Source organism: Spermophilus citellus (assembly GCF_964194105.1).
Source record: "Spermophilus citellus genome assembly, chromosome: 15".
NCBI classification, from domain to species: Eukaryota; Metazoa; Chordata; class Mammalia; order Rodentia; family Sciuridae; genus Spermophilus; species Spermophilus citellus.
Window position 1 is genome coordinate 66,430,502 of NC_138195.1, and position 18,209 is coordinate 66,448,710.

Sequence of the window (18,209 nt, forward strand, 5' to 3'; positions counted from 1 at the left end):
TCACCTATACAAGGGAAAATATCTGCACTGAGGATAACAATTATTATCCACAAATAAAGTTGTATAAATAGCTTGTGCAAATCAATGAAAAAAACTGTATCCAGTAGACATACAGATGAAGGAAATGAACAAACATGTGAGAGAAGATAAATATAATTAAGTAGATAGTACAGACTGAAGGTTTGTGGCCCCCTCAAAATTCCCATGTGGAAATCCTAACCCCTCGCCTAATGATATTTGGGGGGGGGGGGCCTTGGGAGGCAATTAAATCATGGGGGCCAAATCTTCACGAATCAATCAGTGCCCTTATAGAGACCCCAGAGAGCTCTCACATCCCCTCTTCCAAGTGTGACACAGAGAGAAGAAGGTGCCACCTATGAACAAAGAAGTGAGCCCTCTCTAGACATGGAATCTGCCAGAGCCTTCATCTTGGACCTCCTAGCCTCCAGAACAGTAAAAAACAAATATCTGATGGTTGTAAGTTACCCAGTCCAAGGTGTGCTGTTACAGTGGCCCAAAGGGCTAAAGCAGTAGATGATCATTGTTACTGTTGGGAAATGAGGTGTCCCCCCAAAGCTCCTATCTTGCTACAGGGATGTGCAGAGGTGAAATTACTGGACTATGAGAGCTGTAACCTAATCAGTCCCTCCAATTTGAATGGACTGAGTGTTAACAGTAGGCAAGTGGGGCATGGCTGGAGAAGGGGAGTGTCAGGGGTATCGGGAGCCAGGTAGGGAACAGCTGGAGGAGACATGTCCAAAGGGGTTCATCTTCCCTGTGGCCCCTTCATTTCTTCCTTCTCTCTGCTTCCAGCCTGCCATGATTGGAACCCTGCTCCTCTGCCATGCCCTGCCGCCATGATGTTCTGCCTCATTTTGGGCCCAGAGCAACAATGGTCTTGGCCCACCATGTACTAAGCCTTTGAAATCATGAGCCAAAACCAACTTTCCCTCCTCTAATTTGTTCTTGTTGGGTATTTTTGTCACAGTGACACAAAAGTGACTAACATAAACATATAGAAGTTCAGCCTTGAGAAATGAAGATAAAACCCAAAACAAGGCACCATTTTTCAGCTATTAAATTAGTAAAATAAACAAAATAAATAAAATAAACAATTGTGATGATCCTGGTGGAGGTTTAATTTTCATTTTGGTTGGGGTCACTTATCTGGCAAATTTTGGCACGCGTCTAAAATGTGCTCTTCATGAGATTAAGGCACTGGGTATGCCCAGACAATGATAACTGACAAGCCTCAAACAGTGTGGGAGACAGAGGAAGACACGGGCATCCAGAGGTCTCCCTGAGAAGAGCTGGTGAGCTCCAGGGAAAGGCAGAGGGGAGGGTGGGATCTTCCAGGACAAAGGTAGGGAGGAGGGCAGACTGTGGAGGACAAGCAAAGGCCTCTGCCCTGGGTCTCCCCTGGGCTGATCCCAACAAGCCTTTCCAATGCCCCCCAACACCCTCATGCCCACCATCTCATCCACCTGCCAGATACCCTGAACTGTTTACTTCCTGGGCTGCTCAGTTCTCACTGCCCAGTTCCCAATTCCACGTCTTTGACCAGCTCCACCTTCCACCTGCAGCACCCACCCCATGGCAACCCTAAGCACAATCCAGCAAGGCCACCTTGGTCTCTTCCACAAAGCTATGTCCCTCCTCTGTGCTTTCTCATCTCTTTCATGACCTTATATTCCTTCCTTTCTTCCTTCACCCAACAAGCTTCTATAGGGTGTCTCTCTGTGCCAGGCACTGCACCAGAGACCAGGGCAGAAAACAGATCAGACACAGTCCCTGCCCTCAAGGGGCTTCCTGCCCTGATCATATCATGCCTATAGTACAATACTTTGTAAACCAGGCTGTCACCCCTGCAGGACAATGTACTCCTGGAGGGCCAGGACATCATCCTGTAAATCTCTAACCATGTGCTATTCATAGCAGATGCTTAGCAGGTTCAGACAAAGTAGACTCAATTGGATCAGCCATATTATTGCTATTCCCATTTACAGATGAGGAAACAAGTCCAGTGAAGTAAAGCACTTGATCTGTGGTCACCACCTGGTACCTGGCAAAACTGAAAGTCTGACTCCAGCCCTTGCTCTTCACCTCATTGCTTCTTCCCTAGTGTTATAACGGGAGCAAAGAAGGAAGAGGGAAATCTTAGACAATGCAGAACACTCAGTTCGGTGCTTTCATCCTGCAGAAAGAAGATAAAGTCAGTTCTCATTATTTGTAGGGGTTACGGTCTATGAACTTGCTGTGAACACTAAATTAGATAATACCAAACAATGGCTCCTAGGGAAGAGATATATAGTATAGCCTACTAAACAGAAAAACATAAAGTATTATGTAATGCACTGGGCTGTTCACATTTCCACCAACTGATCAGTACATAACCTCGTTTCATGTTTTCTTCTGTTTAAAGACACCTTATTTTATATTTGTCATTGATTCATTCATATTGAATTCACAGGCAACAGCACCGTAACTCATGCCTGAAAGTAACACAGACCTTTATACAAGGCACATCACAGCCTTTTTGCCATCAGGAACACTAGTTGGCTCTTCAGCGCTGAACTTGGGGACCATTTTAAACATCAAAATCATCAACAAAAACAGAGCATTAAGTACACCACAAAAGAGACCCCTGTTCACAGTATGAGGGTTGAAACATGGTCTGAAGGTGCATCATCCGGCCTCAGCTGGGAGCATGCAAACATATCCACTTAAAATTTGTTCTCCAGGGGTTGGGGCTGGGGTTCAGTGGTAGAGCACTTGCCCAGCATGCATGAGGCACTGGATTCGACCCTCAGCATCACATAAAAATAAATAAATAAAATAAAGGTATTGTGTCCATCTACCACAAAGATATTTTTTAAAACTGTTCTCAGTTTGCATGTCTATGAACAACCACAAAAGTGCTGTATTGGTTTTAGCATTGCAAATAAAGATAGGTGAGTAGGAGAATTCACAGATTGGTGGATTATGAGATCAACTGCACCTCAGTAAAGAAGACAGAGGGAAGAGGCATTCACACTGACGGGCCCAAGGATTCCTTAAGTCCTCACCGATGGACTCATGATGGACGCTTCATTCGAAGTGTCTGGCCATCAGCATCCTGCCTTATCAAAGGAAGGAAACAAATGAACTGGCTCTCAAGATCAAGTGTTAGTTTCCAAGACAATAAGTGGAGGCCTTGAGAGGAGTGGCCACTCTGATCCATCAGCAGAGGACAGTTGAGAGCATCAGCAAGAACCTGAGTTCTCCCAGCACACGACAGACTGGACTAAGCATCTTAGGTAAGCGGTTGGGGGTGATGGCATTAATCAGTAAAATACAATGACCCCTTTGTCCCAGAGAGGTTGACACCTATTCATGGTTCCATCATTGCATTTGTTGGATCAGGAAGAACCTGTTCTGGTACCAGCACACGTGCAGTGCCCCAAGCCCTCATGCCCCCGTCTGCCTTTTCTGTGCCCCCACCCTATACCATCCAGAGCCTGGGGCATGTCATGCTGCATTATAAATAGGTGCCAGAGCACAAATGTTTAACAGAAAGAAGAAAAGAAGACCCCCCAAAAGGACAATCTCCTAGGCTGCCATGTCATAGTTGAAGTTCTAGGACATTCCTTTTCCGATGGAGAAGAGAGAAGTGACCTTGACCCAGTGTCCTAGGACCTGAAATAGGGTCCAACGTGGCACCCTTACCCACCAGCCTAAAGTTGGGGGTCAGGCAGGTAACATTTTGGGGTGAGAGAGGCTGGGTGTGAAAGATGACTAGGGAGTGATGGGGACGACAGCAAATCTCAGGCACCTGCCCCTGTAGAGCCCGGCCCATCGTTATGCAACCCCGCTGATTGTTGCCATGTGGGATTGCTGGACCAGCATGGCCACATCTTCTAACTTTTCAAGAGAAGCCAGAGTTCTGGGTTTTTATGAGAAATCAGATTTTTAAATGTTGGCAGTAAATTCAAAAAAGTAAGCACTACAAAACAAACAAAACACATCTGCTGACCAGATTTGGCTGGTGGGCTGACCGCTAAGACCTCTGAGCTGGAGGATGGATGGGAAAGCCATGCTTATGGCCATGCTAATGTCAGAGAAGGGAGGGAGGCCTTCGGCTGGGGCTGCCAAGCCCCAGGCATGCAAAGGTGTTGGAGAACCAGGGAAGCAGAAGCAAGCGGTAGCAGGAGCTTTTAAAGTCCACAGGCTCAGCACCAAGGTCAGCTGGGGCTTTGTCCTCAGGGTTTGTGGGCAAGCAAGGGTCATTAAAGGAGACTAAAGGGAAATAAGATGACAGAACACAAAGTGAGATTCCACTGGCAACTCCACCACCATCATCACCTTCTCTCTCTGCATCTCCCTGGAAACTACAGAAATAACAACCCAGAAAACATCCCCAGAAAAACATGGGTTTATCCAGGCCATCCTGCACATCAGCCACAGGACAGCAGGATAGGGAGCCACATCCCAAACTTACACCAGCAAGGCCACCTGCCACCCCTCAAGCTGTCTCCAGCTCTAAAGGTCCATCCAGCCTGCTCATCAATGGGTGCTTGGTTTCCCATCCCTCCTGCGGCTCTGCTGTAGGAGAAGCTGGGCTTCCTGAGCCTTCTCCCTCCAGCCCATGGCTGTTGTTGTTTTCTAAGGAGGGACAAGAAAAGCCAAAGCCATATTTCTGCCTGTATCTCTGGGAGCCCCCTGGAGGGTCCCTGGAAGGCCCCAGATTATATTGGATTTAACCAGACTGTTCTGAAGTTCCATGAGACATCAAATGAAGGAAAATCAAAGCCATCATGGGTGTCTAATCAGCAATTCTTTTGGCAGATATCACGTGTCCCATTCGCATTGCATTCAGGGAGCTCACCAAAGAACCAAAAGACTCATTGTTGGCGCTCAGGAAGCTTTGAGTCCAACTCTCCATCTTATAGATAAAGAAGCTGAGGTCCCCCAGAGTGAAGTGACATCCCCAAAGTCTTCCCTATCATAGGTCACTGAGGGTTGCAGCACTGATTTTGTCAAAAACCAATTGAATTTGTTATCATTTCCAGTAAATATGCTTGAACAGTCAGTGCATGCATGAGGAAGGTTGGTGTCCAGCCATAGCAAATGCACCAATTAAGAGGGGCTGAGAAACTCAAAAACAAAGGTACCTCACTTTAGAAAAAGTAAAATGCTAGGTCAAAAAAGGTTAAGGGACTGGGCACTGTGGTGCATGCCTGTAATCCCAGTGATTCAAGAGGCTGAGGCTAGAGAGTTGCAAGTTCAAAGCTGTCCTCAGCAATTTAGCAAGGCCATAAATAACTTAGCAAGACCCTGTCTCAAAAAAAATAAAAATAAAAAAACCCCAAAGGGCTCATAATATGGTTCAGTGGTTAAGCATCCCTGAGTCCTACAAAAAAAAAAAAAAAGTTAAGGGGAGATTACTTATTGAATGAAAGCATCCTTTATTTTTATCAAAAAAGCATTCACATCACATTCTTTTACATCAGGATGAGAAACACTTTTTAAATCTAGGCCACTGGTATTGGACATATTTATTGGAGGGCTACATAAATAAATAAGAAGAGTTACTTTTGTAGAGTTTATTTCATCTATTTCTACTTTAGACATCACCTGCTATTTAATCTAAGATCAGGAAACATAAAATCCCATTCAATCAATTCAACAAAACACACAGTCAAAGGAGTGTAAATTAAAGGCTGGGGATGTAGATGTGGCTCAGTGGTACAGCACTTGCCTAGCATGTGCAAGGTCCTAGGTTCAATCTCCAGCACTGAAGGAAAAAGAGAAAGAGAGAGAGAGAGAGAGAGAGAGAGAGAGAGAGAGAGAGAGAGAGAGAGAGAGAGTTTCTGTCATCAAAGCTGGGAAGCAAATATTGGCTTCTCCTTTGATAAAAGTTGTCCCCAGCTCTTGTGAGGCTGTGTTCCCAAATTCTGTGTATTAAGATGGCTGATGGGAACTCATAAAGTATTTTTTCCATGAAAATGACATCATAAATGGCAAGATGAAGATGGGATTACCAGGTTTGTCTCTAAAAGCCAAGTTAACTCCAAAGAAAACTGGGCCATCACAGGGGGTCAGTTCACTCATCTACCACCTCCCCAAACCAAAAACTGCTCCATTATTTCTTCTTCTCTTGGGCCACAGATCTGAACCCACTGCATGCTTTCATTGCTATTTCATTTCCACCTCCAATCTCCCCCCGGGAGGTTGTCAGTCTTCTGCTCAGCTTATTATATAATCCCCTCCCTTGGATATCTCTTCCACGCTCAGGACTTCTGCAGTACGCTGACCTGGGTACCACAGGTATGTACAAAAAAAATAGTTCACTTCATCCTTATGGAATATTTTGTTAGAATGCTTTCTAGTTGTGAATTCTTCTGATTTTTGTTTGTCATGGAATGTTTTAATTTCATCTTCAAATCTTAAACTTAATTGTGCTGGATATAAAATTCTTGGTTGACATCTGTTTTCTTTTAGAGCTTGAAATATATTATTCCAGGACCTCCTAGTTTTGAGGGTCTGGGTTGAGAAATCAGTTGAGATCTGAATTGGTTTTCCCCCTATATGTAATTTGATTTTTTTTCTCTCTTAGCCTTTAAGATTTTATCTTTATTCTCTGTGTTAGTCATTCTCATTATAATGTGTCTTGGTGTGAGTCCACTGTAATTTTGTACAGTTGGGGTCCTGTAAGCCTCTTGTATTTGATTTTCCATTCCATTATTTAGGTTTGGGAAATTTTCTGCTATTATATCATTGAAAAGATTGTGCATTCTTTTGGTTTGTATCTCTGTTCCTTCATCTATTCCAAGAACTCTTAAATTTGGTCTTTTTGTGTTATCCCATAATTCTTGGATATTCTGTTCATGGTTTCTTTTCATCTTCTTCACATGTTCAACTCTACTTTCAAGATTATATATTTTGTCTTCATTGTCTGAGGTTCTGTCTTCCAAGTGGTCAAGTCTGTTGGTGATGCTTTCTATTGAATTTATAATTTGGCTTACTGATTCCTTCATTTCAAGAATTTCTGATATTACTCAGCTTTAAAGAAGAGTGAAATGGCATTTGCCAGTAAATGATTGGAGTTGGAGAATATCATGCTAAGCAAAATAAGCCAATCCCACAAACCTAAAGGCCGAATGTTTTCTCTAATATGCAGATGCTAATTCACAAGAAGGCAGGAGGCACTAGGAAAGAATAGCATTATTAGATTAGGTAGAGGGAAGTGATAGGAAGGGAGGGGAGGGGAGGGGAGGATAGGAAAGATAGTAGAATGCAACATGTACACTCAGAAAAATGAGAAATTATATTCCATCTATGTATAATATATCAAAGTACATAAATGCATTCTACTGTCATGTATAACTAATTAAAACAAATTTAAAAATTTTAAAAAGAAAAATAAAGTTAAGGGATAATACTTATTGAATGAAAGCATCCTTTATTTTTACCAAAAGAATTCACCATTGCATTCTTTTTATATCAGGATGAGAAACACCACAGGATTTCAATGGAGGATGCATCAGCTGAGGGATCCTGATGTTGAGCTAGGCATGGTGGCCATTGGGACAGGTGCAAAAAAGAGGAGACAAAAAGCAAAAATAAGAGACATTTTTGGCCCCTGAGAAGAGAAATCAGCCTTGTTCCTTTCTTTCCAATTCCTATTCCTGTCCCTAAGAAGTGCCTCCCAACAGCTCACATGTAAGACAATGCAAGAAGGTTTAGAGGTGAAATGATTGGGTTATGAGAGCCTTAACCCAATCAGTGAATTAATCTCCTAATAGGGGTCAACTGCATGATAGCTATAGCCATACTCTGCCTCCCGCTACAATAAACTCTTTAACTTGAGTTACCTTGAGAGGGATTCTGTATCTTACAACTGAAAGACCCTCAGCTAGCATGTCAGGTGCTAGCTCTTCATTTGTCCCAGCCTCTCAAGCTAATCTCCCAATTTTGATTCAGGCTCCCAGATTCGTGCCTGGGAGGCTCCTGGCTGTCTGGATGCATACTCAAGAGCATCCGCCTGGCTGGCTGTGTATCCTCTACAGCTCCAGGTGGACTCTCAGCACTGCTTCTTCAAATCCTGACAAATGTAGTCATAATAGAGATCAACTCAAAGGTGAATTTGCTTTTCCCAATCCTTCAAGTTCTCAGTGAACTCTGGCTTCAATCCAAGCTGTAAGTCAGCCTGAATGAGGCCCCAGAGAGTAAGATGATAGCATCCTTATGTTGCATCCCTTTGTCCTTCCCAAAGAGCAGATGTGCACTTTATCAGATGCTTCTTGATCATCTCAGATCAACTTATTAAATTAAAAACTTTCTGGGTGGGGGAACTGCCAGGCCTTGCTGGTTCCTGTCCTGAGGTCCTCCTTTTCTGCCAGGGCCTGCTGACTTCTGTCAGCTGAGCTCAGGCACTGGCTCCGACCAGCCCTGTCCTTAGGCAAGGGTTTAAGGATTTGGGACTCCACACTCAAGAGGCTGGGTAGCACATCACCATTACCTCTGGTCTGGCTCTAACCTGGCCCCTGACTTTTATTTGTGCACTTATGATTTATTCTAACTCCGTCCCCATCTTCCTCTCCCAGGCCAACACTCTGGCTTGCCTCCTCACTAACTCTCACTTCTCACAAGACCCAGGGATCCTTGCCTTGCTATTTGGAGCTCCCAGCATGGAACTAGAAGCTTACTTTAGCTTCTAGTGTTGGGAGCTCCAAATAGCAAGGCAAGGATCCCTGCTATTTTCCTAGGTTTCTGGATTCCCAGATTGGATTCCTGAGCAATTCCCAGCCTGGATGACAGTTGTCATATGGAGCCTTCCCTCCAAGTGGGGACTTTGCCTGTTTTAGGGGGTAGGTGACCACCCATGCCAGCAGGGTTTTGATCCCAGGTCCCACTCCTCCAGCCTGCCCCATTTCTTTAGTGCACCCAAAGCATGACAATAATCACTCTCATCATTAAAGCTTAGTCTTCTCAATGATAGGGGAAAGGTGGATATAGATATATACTTGGTGCTGAGCACAGAAGGGGTCCCCCATTAGCACTGTCTACAGAAGGAAGGAAAGAGGGGAGGAAGTGATTCTAAACATAAAGCTGACATCAGAGAGGCAACAAAGCTGTGGAGTAAACCCCAGGGGAGGGTGTTGAAGACGACTAGGAGTCCAGCGCAGGGAGATAAAGTTCTACCCTGTGGGAGCCCATAGTTAGCAGGGACAGGATAACTATGGGTGGTCACCTGGATGCCTTGTCTGTCAAGAGGTGGAAGGCTAAGAGGAGCTGGGAGGAGTGAGCAGGAACTCCAGTACACACTCTTTGACTCAGAGAAGTGCTAAGAACCATGTTTTCCATCTGGGAATTTGGACAGGGGACCTAGTATTTGGCATGTGGCTACAGGATGCCCTTTTGGGCACTCCCTGCAAAGTGATGTGGGCCTGTGCAGCCTCAAGGCCACAATCCTGGGCCTGAAAATCATTTTGTTGCTGGCATCCACCCCAAGCCAGGGTTTGCAGGATCACACCTTCAAGCAAACAGTCCCAACCCTGACGGCCTTTTAGGCAAGTGGGGGAGAAGAAGAACCCTCAATACAGTCCTGAGACCCTGGTTAGACCCTTGGATTTGATCCCTGTTATGGTTTAGATATGAGGCGTCTCCCAACAGCTCACATGTGAGACAATGCAAGGTTTAGAGGTGAAATGATTGGGTTATCAGAGCCTTAACCCAATCAGTGAATTAATCCCCAGATAGGGGTCAACTGCAAGGTACCGCAGGTAGGGTGTGACTGGAGGGCGTGGATCATTGGGAGTGTGCCTTTGGGGTTTCTATGTTGTCATGGTGAACAGAACATGCTCTCTCAAGTGCCCACGTGTTCTCTCTCTCTCTCTCTCTCTCTCTCTCTCTCTCTCTCTCTCTCTCATTGCTTCCTAGTGTGATGTCCTTAGCTCTTTCCTCCACCACACTCTTCTGCCATGATGTTCTGCCTCAAGCCTCAAGGGATGGAGCCGGCTGTCTATGGACTGAGTCCTCTGAAACTGTGAGCTCCCAAAAAAACTTTTCCTCCTGAAAATTGTTCTTGTCAGGTGTTTTGGTCACAGCAGTGAAAAAGCTGACGAAAACAATCCAAACAGCACATGGGATCCACGGTTCTTGAGTATTTGTGGGGCATCATTTCTACCCAGTCTGCAGGATCTCACGCAGGAGGCCCATGACTCAACAAAGATGAGTCACCGCTATTGACAGCCTGATGGAGAAAGGCAACCACTGCATGCAAGTAGGAGCAATGGAAGGTGGGATGTGGGGCAGCTCCTGTTCACCTGTGGAGCTCTGCTTGTCTTTTGCATCACCTCTTGGGTGGTGATGCAGAGACCAAGTGTCCATCAGCTCAGCAGGACCAGGTTGGAGGTGATGCTGGAGGCTATTTCTAGAGACAACAGAGACCTGGATACATAAAAGTCCTAATCTTTACTTTACCAATGATTATTTGTGTGATCACAAATAAGTTACTTACCCCTCTGAACCCTGGATCTCACATCCACAGGTACAACAGTACCTACCATGCAGAGCTACTGTGTGAAGGTTAAATGAGATCGTGTGTACAAGGCAATTAATCCATAATCCAACACCCACAAAATGGTCATTGTTATTATTCTTTTCACTGTGGCTATTGAAGACGAACCAGCACCTAATTGATTTTCAGACCTTGTGACCCGGGAGGTTGGCTCAGGATGATGAAGGAACTCCTTATTGGGGGACTGATTGACAGAGATTTCACATATGCTCGGTGGGATCAAATCCAAGGACTGACCAGAGTGTGTTGCCGCAGGCCCAGCTCCAGCATTTCCCCAAGGTCCTGGCAGAGTATGACAATGAGGAGCTCCAAGAGAGCCACACACTTTGGGAGCACAGGGTCTGGGACACAGAAGTAGACTGGAGAGAAAAGAAGACAATGGAGCCAGCAACCTGGAAAAATGCTTTACCTATCACATTTATTTCATCCTCCAGTAAGGCAGGTATCCCATCTTATGAATAAGGAAGGAGTTAGGCTAAGTCCTACAGCTAATTAGTACAGAACCAGAGACACAAACCAAGGCCTACCTGACTCCATACCCGCCATATTCTGCACTGCAGATGTGCACATGAACATCGCCAACAGGTGGAAGCCCACAGAAAAGGGAAGCCAAGGAATAGAATTTCCTAACTTCAGATCCATGGAGTAATTTAAATCTCTTGAAATTGCAAGCAAAATTGTGTGTGTGTATGTGTGTGTATGTGTATTTGTGTCAGAGAAGTGCTCATAATGTTCATCAGACTCTCAAAGAAGTCCAAGAACCTCAAAATGTCAAGTGCAACATACTAGGAAAAAAGAAGTCATCGTGACCTTATTCTCTGGGTCCCTGCTCACCCAGCTCTTGTGGAGACTGTAGGTAGAATTAGGATGAGGGAGGCCCATGTCACACTCTTGTCCCTCCTAGCAGTAGAGGCCACCAGGTTCCTCAGAGGTGGCACCTGGCAATGCGTGATGCGAAAGAAGACAGACTTGAGTCCAATGAACTGTCCTAGCAAAAAGTCTATCTGGCATTTATTCATGCATGTAAGACATGGCTCCTTCCACAGAATATCACAGGGAGCCACCAGCTGCCACTCACCCAGACACTTGTTAGTTCATTTTCCTGCCCCAACAAAGAAAATGAGTGAAATTCTGAAACACTGTCTACCAAGCCTGGGGAATGTGTCCATGGGCCTAGAGGCTGAGAAATCACAGCCTGTCAACAAGGCTGCTTAAAACAACCCTGCACACACATTCTCTCAAGAGCCTTGAGACATCTGAGTTTCTTTCTAGATCCTTCAATCTTAGAAAGCAGAGCCCAGAAACTGAACCACAGTTCTCTGATTCAGATATACAGTAGCCTTTGATGCCAAAAGTGAGCCCAGTGATGTCTGCTAGGCTCGGTCTCCCTTTTCTGTCATGTGAAATGCGGAGCTTGAATTCAGAGCGGGCTTGAGAGAAAGGAGGATACGGTTTCATCAGCCTCTCTATTCAAATGGGAACACTGGAGACCTGGTGGGGGCATCCTGTGCCACTCCACGTCCTGGACAGAGCTGGAAGAGGAATTCTCTGTTAGTAGACAACAGTGTGGTGGGTGAAGAGACCTCGTGACTTCAGAGATCTGATGCCCAGAGAGAGGACACAGGCTATCCAAAGTGACATCCTGGACTCTCTCCTGCTCATTTATTATTTTGAACCCAGATGTCAAACTGCTGGGGTTTTGCTGATGCTCTATACAGAAGGCAAGGACGCAAGGATTTAGAACAAGGTTGGCTTCTTAAACAGAGATGGCTATGGCCCAGTGGCTCAGAATAAACGAGGCGGGAAACGTCAGCTTCCATCAGAGCCAATAAGTAATTAAAACCGCTTCCCCTTTCAGAGTCCTCATTACAGAGATCAAGAAATCAGATCCATTATCTGGACAGAGACAACTGCTCTCTAGGTACATCTACAAAGATAGCTTCCTTGGGTCTTTCAGGGAAAAAATAAACAAGTAAAAAGTCCAAAGAAGCCACCACACAGCCTTCTCCACATCTTGTGGGGTTGAGTGAAGTGTCTAAGAACTCAGAAATAAGGCGACAGGTTCTGCCACCATCACACTGAAGAGGATGCGAGAGAGACGGAGAGTGTGTGTGCCTCCCTCTAAGTACTTCCTTCACTACACAGCTAATCCGATTAGCAGCTTTAGGAAACTCTGCAATGTTAATTCAAGGGCCCCATTCAAAGGCAGCTTGGCCCATGCCTGCGCAGAGCTCCCATTCTTCTCACTGCAAATAAAATGCATACAGAAGGACTTTCTCTGTCCAAAGGATATGCTCTCCCTGCCCCACACACATCCAAAATGCTGCTGCCGGTATCCCCGTATCCCCTGGCAGCTCCCACAGCAGAGGAATGGGCCCTTCCCCACATGGGGGAAGGCAGCTCTCAGCATCCCAAGTACACAACAGGCCACTCTTCATGGCACTGTCTGCCAGGCAGTTTCCCATAGCTGGCAGCTGTGCTGACTTAAGAGGTGTCACAGATGCGTTCAGCTGCAGGGCCATGGATGAGTCTTGGCCCTTCCTGGGCCTTCATTTCTTGGTCTGTATAATGGGGACTTGGAGCAGAGGGAGCAGCTGGAACAGAAGGCTGGAAGGAAGGAACTCAGGGCGTGTGCAGACACGATGTCATTGCATTTGGCTGGAGGGCCAGCCGAGGGAAGGGAGCCTGGAATGTGGACAGAGCAGACAGGGACCTTGGGAGGCAGACCAAGGAATGTTTTTGATAGGCCATGGGGGGCTCTGAAGGGCTTCTAGGGTGGCGTCACATTAGATCCCTAGGATTGCGGTCCAAGTTACCATAAACTGGGTGGCAACAACAGTTCCACTCTCTCCCAATTCTAGACACTAAAAGTCTGAAATTTAAGAGGCTGCTAGGGCTGTGCTCCCTCTGTACGCTCTGGGGAAGAATCCTTTGCCTCTTCCTAGGTGTGGTGGCTCCTGACAATCCTTGATGTTCTTGGCTTGCAGCTGCAAACTCCAGTCTCTGCCTCCATCTTCACATGGCCTCTTCCCTGTGCCTTTCTGGATTTATAACGATTCCAGTCACTGGGTTTAGGGTGGGCCTGAGTCCCGGATGATTTCATCTAACGATCTAATTAGATCTACAAAAACACTATTTCCAAAGAAGGTCACCTTTTGAGGTTCCAGGTGAAAGTTTTTGGAGGGGTGCTATTCCACCCACAATTGTTGCAATGTTAACAGGAAGATAATGGGGATGGGGAAAGAGAGATTAGAGGCACTGATATGGACTGGAACAGTTGCCCCTAAGTGAATAGAACGGTGCCCCCTGCTGGGAGTCCCAAAGCCTTCAGTGGCTTCTTCTGTGCCTAGTGCAACCCTTGAGTGGGCTCCTAAACCAGGCCAGGGTCTTTGCTCACCCACATTTCAACCTACTTCCAGGTGGTTTTCTGTTCCTTCCAGCTGGCAATATGGCAGGCAGGCTGGTACATTGTGGAGGAAGCAGCAACCTGGGAGCTGGGAAATCGGGCTCTAGTCCTGACTCTGCCACTGACTGAACTTGGAATGCTGGAAATGAGGCTGACCAGGCCACATCTAGGGAAAATGACAACTTCATTCTTCATCCAGGAAAGTAGCTCAGCTCATAGCATTGATCAGGAAAGGAGGCCCTGAAGATTTCTGGGCCCTTCCCCCACATCCCTGTGCAGAGACTTCAGCCCTCTTCCCTGAGCTCCCTTCCTCAGCCTCCAAACAAAGGAAACAGGAGCTTTTACCAAAGTTCCGAAATGCAGTACCCTCTGTCTAGGAAGGCATCTTTTGCTCATTTGGATGGAGGAAGAGGGGGTCAAGGTATAGCTCCTTTCTTAAGAAGGCTTTTTTTTTTTTTTTATAAAAAAAGAGACAAACAACCTTCACATCCACATGTAAGAACTTAGTGAGATGAAGTGTGGCAGAACTACACAATGGACCACTATTGCCACAGGATAATAAGAGAGATCACAAGGTACTGCAAGAAAGAGGAACCACAATGCGGTGTCAAGCAAAGCACAGACTATACTGAGTATGTCCAGTAAAATCTCTTTTATGTTTAAAAAGTAGGTATCTCTTTTATGTTTAAAATATATGCATGCATATGTGTACATATTTGTGCATGTGGCCCACTCACATTAATAGTGGAAAAGTGCAGCAACTAATGATAGGGATCCCTGGGGCTGGGATAACAGGGGATTTTCCCTTTATGCTTTATACAATTATGAGCTATTGAACTTTTTATTTTTTTTACAAGTGGTATTAGTTTAATCAGCCTAAACAATAAAACATATTCCCATTCTGAAAATAAAATAACTATTCTAGATAGATGCAAAGTCCTATTGGCCCGCAGAGAAAAGCAATCAGGATAAAAATTACCTTGCCCTAAAAACACACCGAAAAGAAAAAAAATACATAACTAGCTTGGGAAGGAGGAAACACCAGGTCTATGTTTTAAAGATGCGCGCCCACGCCCCCAAATTCCCTCCACACGTAGCAAATCTCCACTTCCCACTTTCATCCTAGATCCTCTTCGATCCACCTTCTTTCTAGAAATGTTAATAGGAATGAGAAGACTGTTGATATTTATTGATATCCGTTGCTATTTATTGAGCATTATTTTGTGCCAGGCACTTTGCACATATTCTTTTCTTTTGTCCTCATGACATCACTCTGAGGTAGGTATTATTACTATTCCCATTGGCAGATAAAGAAACTAAGATCCAGCTCAAGAATTCAGCCCAGGCAGCGTAACTCTAAGGCTGTGATTGTGACCATTTTTCTCTAAGCGTCCTTCCCAGATGTGCGGAGTTTTTGGTTTCCTCTCATGCTCTGGAAGAAGGTTCCAAGGTCTGCAATCTCTGTCCACCTCTTCTTGTCTTCACCAATTCTGGCCACTGCCTTCTAAGTTAAAACAGCTGGCCTACCTCTCCCGAGTCCAAAGCTAAATGTGATGCAGCCTCTGCCCTCTATCACCTCAAGGGGGAAAAAGACAGAAACTTCCACCTTCACATTCCACATCCAGCCAGAGGAAGTGCGGTGACAGGTGAAGCGTTAGGTTTCCCTTTGCCATGGCATCCTCAGGAGACCTTCCTTAACAAGGTCTCTCCAGCAGCTGGGAATACAGCTGGCATGGTGACTGGCCACCACCCAGTCTCTCTCTGGTGCCTCTCACTCATATTTGCCAATCCTGAACCCCTAAGCTGTGCCAGAAAGCAGCTAGGAGCAGCCTGAGCATTTGCAATGACTAATGGACATCACCTGATCGCTGTTCAGGCCCAGAGGGCAAAAAGAGGCCCAAGCTGGGAGGCCCAAGTGCTACAGTCTGGCTGCAGTGTTACTCAAGGAGCCACTTGTCAAAAGAAACTAACTTTATTTTTAGAACCACACACGCCAAACAAAACAGCTCCTCAGGAAAAACCCTCAGAGCCCAACTGCCACCACCGGCTTCTCACAAGCCTCTCCCCCTCCCCACTCCTCCTGTTCTTGAGGCCAATTGGCTGGGTCGTGTGGGCGGAGCCAAAAAAGTCCCCCAATGAGCAGCTCCGTGGTCTGAAAGGGCAGGGAAACAGCCCAATGAGCATCACCACAGAGGAGCCAATCAGCTAGAAGTTGCTGGGGCCGCTGTGAGGCAATCATCAGCTGGCAGTCTGAAAGGGCGGGGAAACAGCTCAATGAGCATCACTGCAGAGGAGCCAATCAGCTAGAAGTTGCTGGGGCCTCTGTGAGCCAATCATCAGCTGGCAGTCTGAAAGTTTGCTGGGGCCCCTTCTCTGTGGCTCTCAACATCCAAGACCAGAGGCCTTCACAGACCCTGTGTGAACATCATTCCTGCTTTCTAAGCAAATAAGTACTGGTGTGGAGTGTAAATTGGTACAACTACTTTGGAAAATAGTTTGAGAGTTTCCTCTAATGCTAAACTAGTGTACCCTAGGACCCTGCCATGGCTCCCTGGTACATGGCCAGCAGCAATGAATGATTCTATGTCTACCAAAGATACATATAAGAATGTCAACAGCAGCTTTATTTCTCATAGCCAAAGACTGTAAATTGCCCAACTGTCTGTCACATAATGAAGAAGCCAGGGTCTACTCACACAATAGAATACCACCTAGCAACATGGGAGGACTTCACAGTCATAAAGCTGAGTGAAAGAAGACAGAAAAACACATGCTATAGGGTCCCCTGTAAGCAGGGAAAATGAGTCTGGTAATGGGGGTTAGACTAGAGGTGACTTTGGAACAAGAGCTGACCAGGGGAAAGGAGGCTTCTGGAGCCTGGAATGTTCCACATCTTGGCCTGGGAGTAGTTACAGGGGCATTTACTTACATAAAAGTTTATCATAATGTATATTCAAGATATGTGAAGTTCACTAATTTTAAGTAACACTGCAACATGAAACGTTTAAGAAAATATCTTAACCACACAGACTCTAGTGAGGTTAATTTCTCTAGGCTTCTGGGAAAAGCAAGAGAAGAGTGATTTGATGGCATGGTAGATGGTAGAATTATGAAGAGACTTTTCGTTTTTTGTGGAGCTCAATTAAGACTGTGGATGTACCATTAAGAAAAATAATTTAGGGATAGTAGGGGATAGGAAAGGTAGCAGAATACAACAATTACTAAAAGGGCAGTATGTAAAATTATGGATGTGTAACCGACGTGATTCTGCAATCTGCATTTGGGGTAAAATTGGGGGTTCATAACCCACTTCGATCTAATGTATGAAGTATGATATGTCAAGAGCTTTGTAAAGTTGTGAACAACCAATAAAAAAAAAGAAAAAAAAAGAAAAATAATTTAAGACTTCATGTCAAATTTTAAGACTCCAAATCATATGAAAGAGGCCTCAGAAATTCTAAGAACACTAGTCATAGAACCAGATGCCACCAAGAAGGTCTGTGTGGCTAAGGGGACCTCCATCTCCCCAGTCCCTGGCAATGGTTCCCCCTGACCTCCTGACAACCCTGACCCCTCATCCACCAAGCCCTATGCTGAGCTTTGGTCCCTCTAGCTGCTCATGTTCCTCATGAACCACGGAAGTCACCACCCCTCCCTTCCCAATGCCCCAATCTGGTCACATTCCCACCTTCATCCCTCCAAGCTTCAGGGATGTTCCTGGATGTCACCAAGTCCATCTGCAGCTGAGGAAGGGGTTGCTTGATTCACCCTGTCCCCATCACCAGCAATCAGCATGGCAAGGCTGCCCAGGTTCCAGCCAGGAACCTAGCTCAGGAGAGCAGTGGGGGGTGGGGGGATTCTCCCAAGGCACTCTGTCCTACATACACCTATTCAGAAAGGGCAGGAGCCCTGCAGCCCACAGGTAAAGCCCGAGTTCACTGACTGGTCAGATAAGCCCCTCCCAGTCCAACCCAGCCAGACACATCTCCCACAGGCCCACCCCAAAGGGCCACCCTCCAGGGACCTATGCCTTATCCCAGTCTCCCCAAGAAAGAGAGTACCTCTTACCTTCCTTGTCTTTGTACCTGGCTTCCCCTCCACCCAAAATGCCCTTTCCCACTTAGGGACTCCTGATTGTCCTTCAGGACACAACGCAAGGGTACCATTCACAGGATGCCAGGCTCTGCTCACCCTTCTCTCTTCCTATTGCCCTTGGTTCCTTACACATTGCCAGAGGAGTTT

General features: G+C 45.8%; 1 protein-coding gene across 1 annotated transcript in view; it reads right to left on the bottom strand.

Annotated features, from left to right (window-relative positions):
• Nucleotides 1-18,209, bottom strand: part of TLL2 (tolloid like 2) — a 122,786-nt gene that overhangs the window by 76,906 nt on the left and 27,671 nt on the right. The gene's annotated exons all lie outside the window — the stretch shown is intronic.